Consider the following 12,872-nt stretch of genomic DNA (forward strand, 5'->3'; position numbering starts at 1 on the left):
ATCTGACAGCTTTCTGACAGCCAGAAGCTCTACATTCAGGTTGCAAACATGTGCTTTCAACATGTGCAGTTATGTGGCCTGGGTTGCATCATCATTCATTCACACAAAGAAAAAGACCACCTCCTTCTTTCCATTTTCTGTCAACAGATTGTTTTGGATATATTGCCATTTCAACCCTCGTGCTCCACCTTTTTGTTAATTATGCTGCACTAAAGTCAAGTGAAGATTGAATCACAGTGTGGATTCTTGTTTCATTGCTTGCCATGCTCCTTGCTCAACCCTGTAATTGCTGTCAGTTTTTTTTCCCCCATTCAGGTTTAATGGGCTAGAAAAGGAGTTAATGAGCTGACCCTTACTGAAGCTCCAACCTCTTGTTAGATCTGAAGCAGCATGGATAGCTACATCCTCTCACTCACTTGGCTTGCTTCCCTAAGACTGCATTTAAGACTTAATGGAACTTTATTAAAGCCTATCAAGCCAACTAGCCCTCATTTTTTGATGTAATGATTTCATAATTACTAGATCGCTGCAAATGTATAAAGCGGATGTCAGATGGGAAACTTTATACTTTATAGGCAGAATAATAGTTTGTGTGTAGATCAGAATAGAATTGTTGTATTGTTTCAGACATAACTGAAGCTTGATTTGTATAAATGTATAAAGGACTTTGGCTCCAAATATAGTGCAAACAACTGTTTTACTGTTTTAAAAGAAATAAATATATTTAATTCACTCATTCATTCATTCATTCATTCATTCATTCATTCATTCATTCATTCATCTGTTGCATGATAATATGTACGGTTAAACTTATGATATGCTTAAAATGGGCTTAAGATATTCAGATATCTGATATTGCAGATTATTCATGGTTGAAATGACATAAATTATCAAAACTACTAATCAAGAAACCTTCTTTCAGATACGTTGATATCCCTGAGGACACTGAATGAAACAAAGGCACTCAGTTCATGTCACATTATTTATGGATAAACTAGTTTCAATAAGCCTTAACTCAGAATGTCATCCCTAATTCATTGGACAAGTGAAAAGAGAAACGGAAATCGGAAGAACCTCTCATGAGCTTAGCGGTCCCAACACATGATTTATTCTGTTCGGCACTCATCGAGAAATTTCACACACACTGACTTAATTGTTCAGCTCCATAAACCAGAAACATTCCCTGTTAGCTATCGGGGAGCTCTTAGGGAGGAGTTCTAGCCATGCCTAGCCATGACTGAAAGCAAACATCATTTCCTATGATTTACAGCCAACCAGCATGTCTCAGAAGGAACCACACGACCAAACCATTTACTAACAGAAAACAAATTCTCATTCCCAGAGTCCAGGTAACTAACCAGCGCTGCCTGTTTACAATCTTACTTGACCCACATGCTTTGTATTATAATGGTAGATTGTTAGAATACGGAGAAAATGTTCAGAAATAAAATCACAGATGTGTTTGAGGAAAAAAAAAATCTAATAATGTAAAAAAAAAACAACTTGATTCTATAGTATATAATGTAGCAGGAAAACACATTTTGAAATGCTTATGCAGTTCACATGAAAAACAGAGAACTACACAGAGGAAAAAACACTTACCACTCTTATCACTCAGTCAGCTGACATGGGACTGTACAAATCTGCATTAGAAATAAAATGTCAGAGCATTTAAAGTGAATGTGCCACCCAAATCTGTCAGTAGCGCCAAAAACTACCACACATCATTTAAATTCGGTTGTTGTGTAAGGATCTAAGGGAGGAATTGAGGGTTTTATTGAGTACCATCGTCTAGGTCATGTCACAAAGACCGCCGTCAATCTAGAGTTTCCAGAGGGTTCACACTCATGATAAAAAAAAAGGCACAGGACTGCTATATATTCAGTACAAATGTAACCTTGTATTCTGTGTCAGAAAGTCAAAAAGATGCAACTTTTAAAAAACAGCATTAAGACAAAGTGAGGAGAATCATGCATCTCATCAGTCACACACTGTCCATGCGACCCTCAACTTTAACCAGATTCCCAGTACCGGCACTGGCCACACAGCCACACAGCATGATGGAACCTCCACCAAATTTTACTGTAGATAGCAAGTGTTTTTCTTGGAATGCTGTGTTCTTTTGCCACCATGCATAACGCCCCTTGTTATGACCAAATAACTCAATCTTTGTTTCATCACTCCACAGCACCTTATTCCAAAATGAAGCTGGCTTGTCCAAATGTGTGTTTGCATACCTCAAGTGACTCCGTTTGTGGCGTGTGTGTGGAAAAGGCTTCTTTCGCATCACTCTCCTGTACAGCTTCACCTTGTGCAAAGTGAATTGTGCACAGTGGCACCATCTGCAGCAAGTTGATGTTGTAGGTCTTGGAAGGTGGTCTGTGGGCTGTTTTTGACCGTTCTCACCATCCTTCGCCTTTGCCTCTCCAATATTTTACGTGATATTTTTTCCCTAAACTAGGAGCAACTAAAAGAACAACACACACACACACACACACACACACACACACACACACACACACACACACACACACACACACACACACACACACACACACACACACACTGGTTTTTAAGTCTTAATCGGTCTTTGCCCGCCAAACCAGTTCTAACATGGTTTATAGGGACCCACCTTTCCCTTTGTTCTACAGCGATGTCGTAAACATCCAAAAATTTATTTAAAAATGATCAAGACAAATTTCACTTCAGATTTCTTTTACACAATATTAAACACACACACACACACACACACACACACACACACACACACACACACACACACACACACACACACACACACACACACACACACACAAACACACACACACATTGAATGGTCTTAGGTGTTTCTTTAGTTACACCTTTTTTAAACTTATTTATTCTTAATTCAGTAAAAGATTTTTAGATAAATAGATAAACCAAAGAAAAGTCAAACAATATTTGAGTCTACAGAAGATTCTGAGTTTGGCCACTGTTTGAATATCCAATACCTCAGAAAGTTGACCAATATTTTGAAATAACTTTCAAGCTGAGCTTTTTCTTTTATTTGTGCATCCATGAAAAGAGGCAAGAGTATATCATACAAATCCCATACACATGCCTGTTTTTTTACTCCTCTCCACTTGAAGGTCACTGAAGTCTGAATGGAGAAATGTTATTACAGAAATTGAGTTTAGCTTATATTTGGACTGCCCTACAAACAAGTCACCTTGAATCTAGTAAAGTCTAGCATGAAACATGCTAGGTGAACAAGGTTTCATTGGAAAAAAGATGAACAGTGAACTCTACTTTGTCTAGCTCACTGTGGATGGGCTATATTTTTTCTCTGGGATGCTTTTTGACATGATCGCGTGATTATAATGACTGATGACCAAGGTCACATGCACTAGAAAGAACAAGGTTTCCAGATGTGTAATACATTTTTTCAATATTTTCTCACACCAGCACCAAGGTCGTTTTCCTTATTTCTGGAAATTTGAAATAAATTGAGACGATGACATGCATCGCCGTATGCTTTCGTCGTGCTCGTCTCGGTGAATAATTTCATTCATTAATCTGACAAAAAGTCTGTTAAAAATGTTATGCATTGTAATAATGTTGAAAGGAATTAATGAATGACGATTCAGTATATTTTTAAACTAGATTTATCATGTCTTGTAATGTCCTTGTGTTGGCAAGCTGAGCGAATCCATTCACAGAGCCAGAGGAAAAGAGTGCAGGTTGTAATCTTTTTTCTATTTACCCAGATGGATGTGTGTTTAAATCTGGTATGCAGTTTGAATGTTTAATTGGATATAATGATCATAGCTATGAAACAGAATAAAAATCCATATCCTGTGTATAGGTAAGAAAGTCCATTTTAAACAATGTTTAAATTCCAGTGAATTATTTCTGGAACGCCTCTTAAGAAAAAACTAACAGTTCACATTAGGTGTCTAATACACTGACATTTATCTGTATTTCTTTGTTGTACCAATATATGTATTATGCTGAAAAAGTTGTAAGTGAGTGTGTTCTATAATAAACTATATTATTATTATTATTATTATTATTATTATTATTATTATTATTATTATTATTATTATTATTATTATTATTATTTTATCTGGTGTTAGCCTTTGAAAATTGGAGAATACACTGTTTTAAAGAAATAAATCAAGAAGCTGTTAACATCAATATCCACCCAAAAGAATATTATCAGATTAACTTCAGAAACGTTTGTTGAACACACCATCAGAATATATTAAAAGCTTTTGAGCTTCTAATAATCAGACTGGGGCCCTTATTGATAGCAGAATTTCATTATAATGGCCGCATGGTTTTTTCAGATTTTCTTTGAATAAAGTTGCAGAATAATCTTTTAAGAAAAAATAAAAACCCTCGCAATAAACATATAACTCCATGTTTTTTTTTTTAATTTATCAAATGATTTTTGTGTAGGACCCCCCAGTGTGTGATACACAGCATGCAGCTATGTAGAGCTGCAGCTTAGAATATGAAATCACATTTCTTTTGATTGTAAAGAAAAATGGTTTTATTTTGGAGCTCCGGGCGAAACATTTGTATTAGTATATTTGTAGATCTTTTTATTATTGTAGTATCGTGTTTATGAACTTGGTCTTTAAATTTGAGCGAACGAGTTCTGTGTACAATGTGTCTGTCTGGCTGATACACTATATGACAAAGTAGGTGGACACGTGATAGATTTGCCCAGTCTGTTTCCACTAAGTTGAAAACTGTAAGTATACAATTGTCTAGAAGAACTTTATACAGTATGTTGTACCATCAACTTTTTTCTTTACTGGAACTAATGGGCTCAAATATGCTCCAGCATGACAATGACCCTGTGGGGCAGTGGTGGCTCAAGCAGTTGTTGATTGAAAGATTGGGGATCAAACCCCAGCACTGCCAAGCTGCCACTGTTGGGCCCTTGAACAAGGCCCTCTCTGTTCCAGAGGTGCTGTATCATGGCTGGCCTTCACTCTGACCTCAACCTCCAAAGTGGCATGGTCTTGAGTGGCATGGGTCTTGAACTGAACCCCAACGAACACCATTCGAATAAGCGGGAATGCTGTTTTCACACCATACCTCCTGTAGTCAACCTCCCTAATACTCATGTGTGATGTCTATATACCTTTGGTCATAAATGTTAGGTAATATAATGTTATTATATAGAATAGAGTGTGTATTTGGGATGCATGTTGATTGAATTCCTTTTATGAGCTTCCACAAGCTCATCTTTTAAAGCTTAGCATTGTATGGGATACACACGTATACTAAAGTTTTTTTTTCTTTAGTCCAAATAATATGTGTGTATTCATTATCACCATATATCTGTAAGAATGGCCCAAAACTTTTTTAGTGAACCCCATCACTATGCCACATACACACAAAAAAGAAATTCAATGTTGGAAATGGCCTTTCAGCATGTTGGGTGAATAATAATATTCATCAGTAAATATTTCCTCAACATTTCTCAAGTTCATAATTGGTCACGAATAGAACCTACATTTTTTTTTTTTGAACAAATATGTTTGATTATATTTCCCATATAATAAACCAGTTAGCAGTTACAAATGATTAAATAATGCATTTTAATGATCCTGAAATTATTTTGTTGTAAGCTTCTGACATTTTCTCATTTCCTTTTTCCAGAGCACACCTCTAGTCTTAAACTGTGAGCAAAAAAAAAAATATATATATATATATATATATATATATAATAGTGCACCTAATATTAATAACAGTATTTCTGTTTAGAAAAATGATCTGTGCGTTCATAATAATGAGTTCATATCCAGTTATATCCCCAGTGCACATTCTTTTGGTTATAGTTGCCAAAATTATTGGATTGTCATTGCATGTGGACAGTTAAATAACCTTTAGTATGGATCAGCTTTGTTATAAGCATGTGCATGGAACAATAAATGTGACATAATGCAAATCTGTACTATTACACTCAAAATGATAATATTACAAGCCATTCCTAGTTAAATAAAATAATTGCAGCACTGCTGTCAGAAGAGGTTACAGCAAATATACAGTATGGCTCTCTTTGTTATTGGCTGGGGATCTTAAAAACAAGTGATACCATTTACGATCTGTGCGAATATGAACTGGTAGCTTGAAGACAGACACACTTTGATATACAATGAAAGCAAATGTATCTAATGAGGATAAGATCTGGAGAGTGTTATTAATAACGCAGTTTGTTTTATGCTGAGAGAATATCAGAGCAGGAGATGTATGAATAGATTTTAACACACTAACATCTTCTGTGTCCTTCTCAGGTTTGCGTTTCGTCTCTGCTGAGCCTCTGATTAAAACAAAAAATAGAAATTAAAATAAACTAGTCTGTCATTTAAGGCATTTATCCAGAATGACTTACATTTTTAACTCATTTCATACAACTGATCAACTGAGAGTTATGAGCCTTGCTCATAGGATCAGTGGTGGTGGTAGCTTCGTGGACCAAGGAATTATCCTTAACCGCAAGGCTACCTCTGTCTTTTTAAGGGAAACTGGAGCAAAACATTGGTGTGTGGAGATCTTACCAGCCCCTAACTGGGATAGATAAAGGTTTTTTTTTTTTTAAATCAATGAACAAGCTGTTAATCAGTGCTGGATGGCACCAGAGTGATGATGATTGGATAGTGTTGCTGCCCCAGAGCACCAGGTCATGCCTGAGTTAATGCCTGTGTAGAGTCTTGAATGTTAGTATGTTGACTGGTTATGCTAGCTGGATTAGCTTATTGCCCTAGGTACAGTATGAGTAAATGTCTAAGTGTGTGCATGTTTGGTGGGCTGCAATAGATAAAGATCCCATCCATGTTCATGGGATAAGCTCTGGATTCACCATGAGGCTGAGGAGAATGAAAGTGAAGTAGTTACTGAAAGTGAAGGAATGAATGAATGAATGAATGAATGAGTGAATGAGTGAATGAGTGAATGAATAAATGTTCACCTGCTCTTGTCCTTCAGCACTGATGTCTGTGCTGTTCCCTAGAGCATAGGCAGCTTAATGCTAAAGCTAATATCGAATCCTGGAGCTAAGTCTCCTCCAGACAATTAAATAAGGAGACAGCTGTAAAAATAAATCTGGGCTTCCACACAGGCAGGAGTCATAAGTCTGAAAACACCGAATACAGAATTACCAGATGTTGATTTAGCCAGGATCATCTTTCCTAGGTCTATGGACTGTTATTAAAGGACAGCACATATTTTTTCAGTCTTTACTCACCACTAACATCACATGAGAAGAGTTTTCTGAGCTTGGTGTCAAGTTAAATTATACAACATAGCCTCTACAGAAGCAAACTAATAGACTTGGGATTATAGAAGATTTGCTCATAGCCATTTTGCCTCTGATGTAGTGTACTCTTTAATCATGCAGCTGTATAGTTGATTCCACTGTGTAAGCCACACATGCACACTTGTTGCTTATATGTCATCTTCTACTTTGCATGTGTCTTACATCTTGCTTGGCAAGATGCGACATGAACAGGTTTGATATTTACTCTTGGCTCTGTTACATTTCATAAAGATAGCATACTATCAACATTTCAGTGAGATGGATGCCATGCTCCATTCTGCAGAAAGCAGTTAGTCCAATCTCGTGCCCACCTCAGTAAAGTAAAAAGGGGCGTTTAAACGCACACTTCAGAAGGTCGGCGCTGTAAATTTCCTTTGCAGAGTGCTGATAAGGTCAACTGTCAGTCTACCAGTGGCGCGAGGAGGAGTGCATAAAAAACGGGGACGCTTCGTAAAGGCTCTTTAAGCTGTCGAGGTGCCTGTCACGCATGCCATTACATGGGCTTGGGCCTGGCCTATAACAAGCTCCCTGGGATATGAAAGATATGCACATAATAAAGAGAGCCTTCAGCAGGCTGCTAGTGATTGACTGCGTGTGGCGTCGCGGGGCGGTGCAGGTCTGTGCCCTTGTGGAGCTTGTGAATAGGCTTTCTATTTTTAAAGATAAGGTTCCCACTGCTTTATGGCAGAGTAGCTGGAAACAGATGCAATTTAGAGCAGAACGGAGTGGGAGCATGTGGAGTCTCATAGGAGACATGAACTGGGTTTGCTTTCAAATATTTCCCAGTTTTAAACAAATTCCTAAAAAAGTCGGTTGAAGTTTGAAATTTGCTCATGCAATAATTCAGAAGGTGGTTGATTAGGAAAATTAGATTACATTACAAAACAAAAGTGCATTAATATTCATTCATTCATTCATTCATCCATTCATCCATTCATTCATTCATTCATTCATTCATTCATTCATTTGTTTGTTCATTCAGGATTGTGGAGAACCTGAAGGAAACCCATGCAGACACAGATAGAGCATGAGAAACTCCACACCGACAGGAACGCATTCCTTACAGATGTACGTTAGCAATATCACAGCAACATGCCACCTCCAAAATTGTATTTCATACTTAACCCTTGTATGTTGTTGGTATTTTTGTTACTCAGCCAGTGTTGGTGGGTCTGGTGGACCTGCTGCATTTTTAGGTTTTTAATTCAACACAATCAAAAATTTTATGTTAAAATACTCTACAGATGTTTACTGCATCCCAATTACAAGCAATATAAACAGCATATATGGTTAATATTTGCCCTTTACCTTTATTACATCACATTTTATAATTAAAGTGCTACTCGTATTTTTGTTTTTTAATAAAATGTAAAAAAAAAAGAAAATTATGAGTGGGAAAAAATCAACAAATTTACAAGGAAGCAAAGTTTTTCAAAACTATTGATGTTTATGAATATGGGTCCCACAGACCCGAACAACATACAAGGGTTAAGTAATGCATCCTTAAACATAATGCATCCTTAATTAATGCTGAAAACATTAATCGCACACATATCGAATACATATCGTATTCACCTGTAGTTTCTTGTTTTCCCACAAATGTGGTCAGTGCTAGTGAATGTTGTTTGTGGGAAACAAGGCCAGGATGAGTCACCTGCTCTGACAGCCCATGCTACTTTTTGTTCATAATGTCAGATGCAATCTATAGAGGAACCAATCTGCCTTTTAGAAAGCTTGTTTTCTTATCACCTTATATCCCTTGCCATATACCCAAGCCCTCAGGACAATCACCTAAGCTTCTGCTACCGAATCCCTTATCAACCATGAAGAACACAATCCCTGGCATCTATCCTTTGTGCTAACCCTTTGACATGTTCGTATTAGCCTGTTGAATTTAATAATGTTAAGGAAACTCAATGCCTTGCCAGAAATCTCCAGGGAAAGCTCACAGGGCCTGAAAAAAGGACAAAAGGAAGCAGCAAAGTCCAAGCGTATGGGATTTAAAGTGCAACCCATAAGCTGTGATGTTGAGTGTGGACTTGATCTATTAACTTCTCTGTAATGTGAAAGCAGCTCCTGAGTGCTGTATTTCATTAATGTGTCATGTAGCGGCATAAAAGCTCTAGCCGCCGTGCATTTTATTCCTTCCCAGACTTCCTTGTCTCCTCAATCAGCTATATTATAAAAATATTTCCAGCGAGATGATGGGAGGTTTATCACAGCTTGGCCGAGTTCACTGAGGCTTTGTGCATAGAAATGCAAAAAGTCAAGAGGGTGAGGAAATGGCTTTTTAAGAAAATATAAACAAGACCAGAATGAGCACACTTACTCCCCAGGAAGTAGCTTTATATTTATTTTGCTTTTTTTTATTGCCCGGCTCATGAGACAGTGTTCTGCTTAGACCAGTAGCAGGAATACTTTATTGTTGTCTATTAAGAAAAAGAAAAGAACAAAAATGGAGTTATTGCTAAAAACAAACCATTGAAAAAGCTTTAAAAGAAAGTTGATCTTGTATTCTGCAAAAACACTCTCCTACATACGCCCTGCATCACAAGTGCGCATTTGTTGCAGCCTCTGTGTTTTTCATTTAGTCCGTATAATATATTCCCTAATGAACAAGGTACAAATGATGATAAATCTTAGCTTCTGACATTGAATTATAGATGTATTTACCAGCAGCGGATCAACATGCTGGAGCAAAGCTTCTCGGTCAGGGGTTCAGGGAAAGGGAGTGTGTGAGACAAAACGACAGTAGATGGAATGAAGATTGATTCTTAAAGGTTGCTGCTTCCTTTCTCATACAAACAGGGTGGATATACACTAAAGGAAGATGGATCGTTGGCCTCACGCTTAAGAAGCACATCTGCTCTAATTTCAATCCTTCCTTTTAATGAAAATTTCTGGCCCTCCTTGCTCCAAAATTGATTTTTGTCAAAGTATAAATACAAGAGCATTCAGCTACAAGCGGCGGAAAGATCTTCATCCTCTAAAGCCTTTTACAATCACCTATAGCAGGAATCTTCACCCAAGTTCATTCCATTTTCCATCTTTCACTGATACCTTCATATGTTTTTTTTTTAGTCTCTTCACACATCAGGGACACTTTAATCCTCTCCTGAGATTTTAGCTTTCATGAAATCACTTCAAAAGTATCTAATGTCAAATATTCAATCAATGATTCTTAAGTATCAAGATTTCATTTCAAATTTCCCATTTTATTCCATATTGACTCTCAGCACAAATCGTACAAGTAGCTCTGCTGCATGTCAGTCCTCCAATCTTCCTTTGTAATGAAATTTAACCTCTTAGCTGTTATCTAAATCGGATCAGGTCAAAGGTTAAGTAGGTTGAATTGTGTGGTTAAAATGTCATTAACAGTAAGGAAGACATCATTTTCTTCTCACTCGGTTTCTTTAAGGTTAATTGAGTGAGAGAACTTTTTTTTTCAGGGAGATCGTTCATTTTATTTCCTTTTTACCTCTTTTACATACAGTGAAATTACACTGAATAAAATATGACATTTTCACATACATATATAAATCTTAGTTATTTACATGCAAACTAATTTTTCAGAATACATTTTTTACTAAAATTTTTAATAGTCTTGTAGTTTGATACATGAACCACTCACTTACTGTACACAGACACACAGACACACAGACACACAGACACACAGACACACAGACACACAGACAGACACACACACACAGACACACAGACAGACACACACAGACACACACAGACACACACAGACACACACACACACACACACACACACACACACACAGACACACACAGACACACACAGACACACACACACACACACACACACACACACACACACACACACACACACACACACACAGGGCAAAACCTCATGTCCAAATGATGATTACTGAAGAAACAGTATTGAACATGACTGATCTCCGTAACACAAACATGTCAGTTACAGTTGGAACTTCTAGACGTTCCTGTAGCACATACAGTAGTGGAATTACTATTAGTTGCTTCCTTAATAGCAATGTCTAATTAAAAATGTCTGACACTACTGATAATGACCTGAGTGAAATAGAGTATACACATATTGATTGGAACATGAACTGAAGCTCTTTCAGCATAGCAGCAAAGTGACTAATATCATGCAGATATCACATGATTGGCTGATCAGATAACTGCCAAAAAATCAAGAGGCAAGTCCGTAGGTCAAGAGGCTATTATTTGTCATTTCAAGCATATATGCAGTAGCTGGTTCAGTACATAGTAAAATAAAATAACATTCTTCCAGAACTCTGGTCCTCCATAAAGAAACAAAGCTACGTAAAACAACACAAAACGTAGGGCTAAAAAGTCAGCAGGTGTTCAAGTGTTCCTAGTTTCTGTTAAAGTGGACAGTGAGAGTCTATATTGTACTGTATGTGTCCTGGATGTAAGGAATTGGAGTTTGGGAAATACAAGCAACCTAAGTTGAGTACGAACATGAACTCTATACAAGAAACAAACTTTGAAACGAAAAATAGAACACATGACAAAAGTGCAGTGATTTAATGATTAAACCAAACAAGCAATAATAAAGGAAAAGAACCAAAAAAGAAAAAAAACTGGAACATCAAACGACAAGACTAATGTCCTAGACAAGGCAAAACTACAGTATCATGAAAACAGAAATTACTCACAGTGTAAAAACACAACGCAACAGCAACAATACAACCTGAACAATGCTTCACACTGGGTACTTGTTTTGTGCTGCAAATCTGAGTGCGATTGTTCCCATTGTCCTAAACAGCGTTCGTCTTGTATCAAACTTGATTTAACCGATCTCGGTGCATTATTGTACTGTACATCTGACATCACAACGTTTATGGAGAATACTCTGTAACTCACCATACATACTTCATATTATTTTTCACATTGGTGCTATACGGCACCTCACCTCTTGTACTCATTGTACACATGGACATCGAAAAATACACAGATTACTTTACTTTGTGGACATGTTGTGTTCACGTTCACAGGAATCACAGCACAGTTCTAGGACAACCAAACTCCCATTACCTCCTACAGGTGTTCTCAAGTTCAGTACCATGCTGTGATTCCTGGTCTGCATGACAGCTTTCACGTTAACATTTTTTTCTTAAATAGGGTGACTAATTAGGAAAACACCAAAAAAAAAACATCAAGTGCTCTCTGGTGGTCTGGGAAGTAATTGTCCATGGTGGACGTGACAGAAACACCGCCAACAGATCTTAAATATAGTGCACATAACGAGACACAGGCGAGGGTGATTAGTGAGGCATGTGACAAGCTGATGTGACATTCAGGGGCTGATGGGTAGTGTAAATTTACTCTATAGTGACACAGTGCTTCCACTATTTTAAGAACCACCAGCCTCCACTTTTGTGTAGTTTTTTAAGTTTTTATATATAATTGTGATATTTAGATATAGATACGTTCATGTAAAAATTCTGTTCAGATGAGCAAGTTATGAAAAGTATTCAACCCAAACAATGTCTCTGACGCAAGGTTATGCAACATGCATGTTTACCGAACAGGGTGGATGGCT

This window comes from Tachysurus fulvidraco, chromosome 25 (assembly GCF_022655615.1).
Source record: "Tachysurus fulvidraco isolate hzauxx_2018 chromosome 25, HZAU_PFXX_2.0, whole genome shotgun sequence".
NCBI classification, from domain to species: Eukaryota; Metazoa; Chordata; class Actinopteri; order Siluriformes; family Bagridae; genus Tachysurus; species Tachysurus fulvidraco.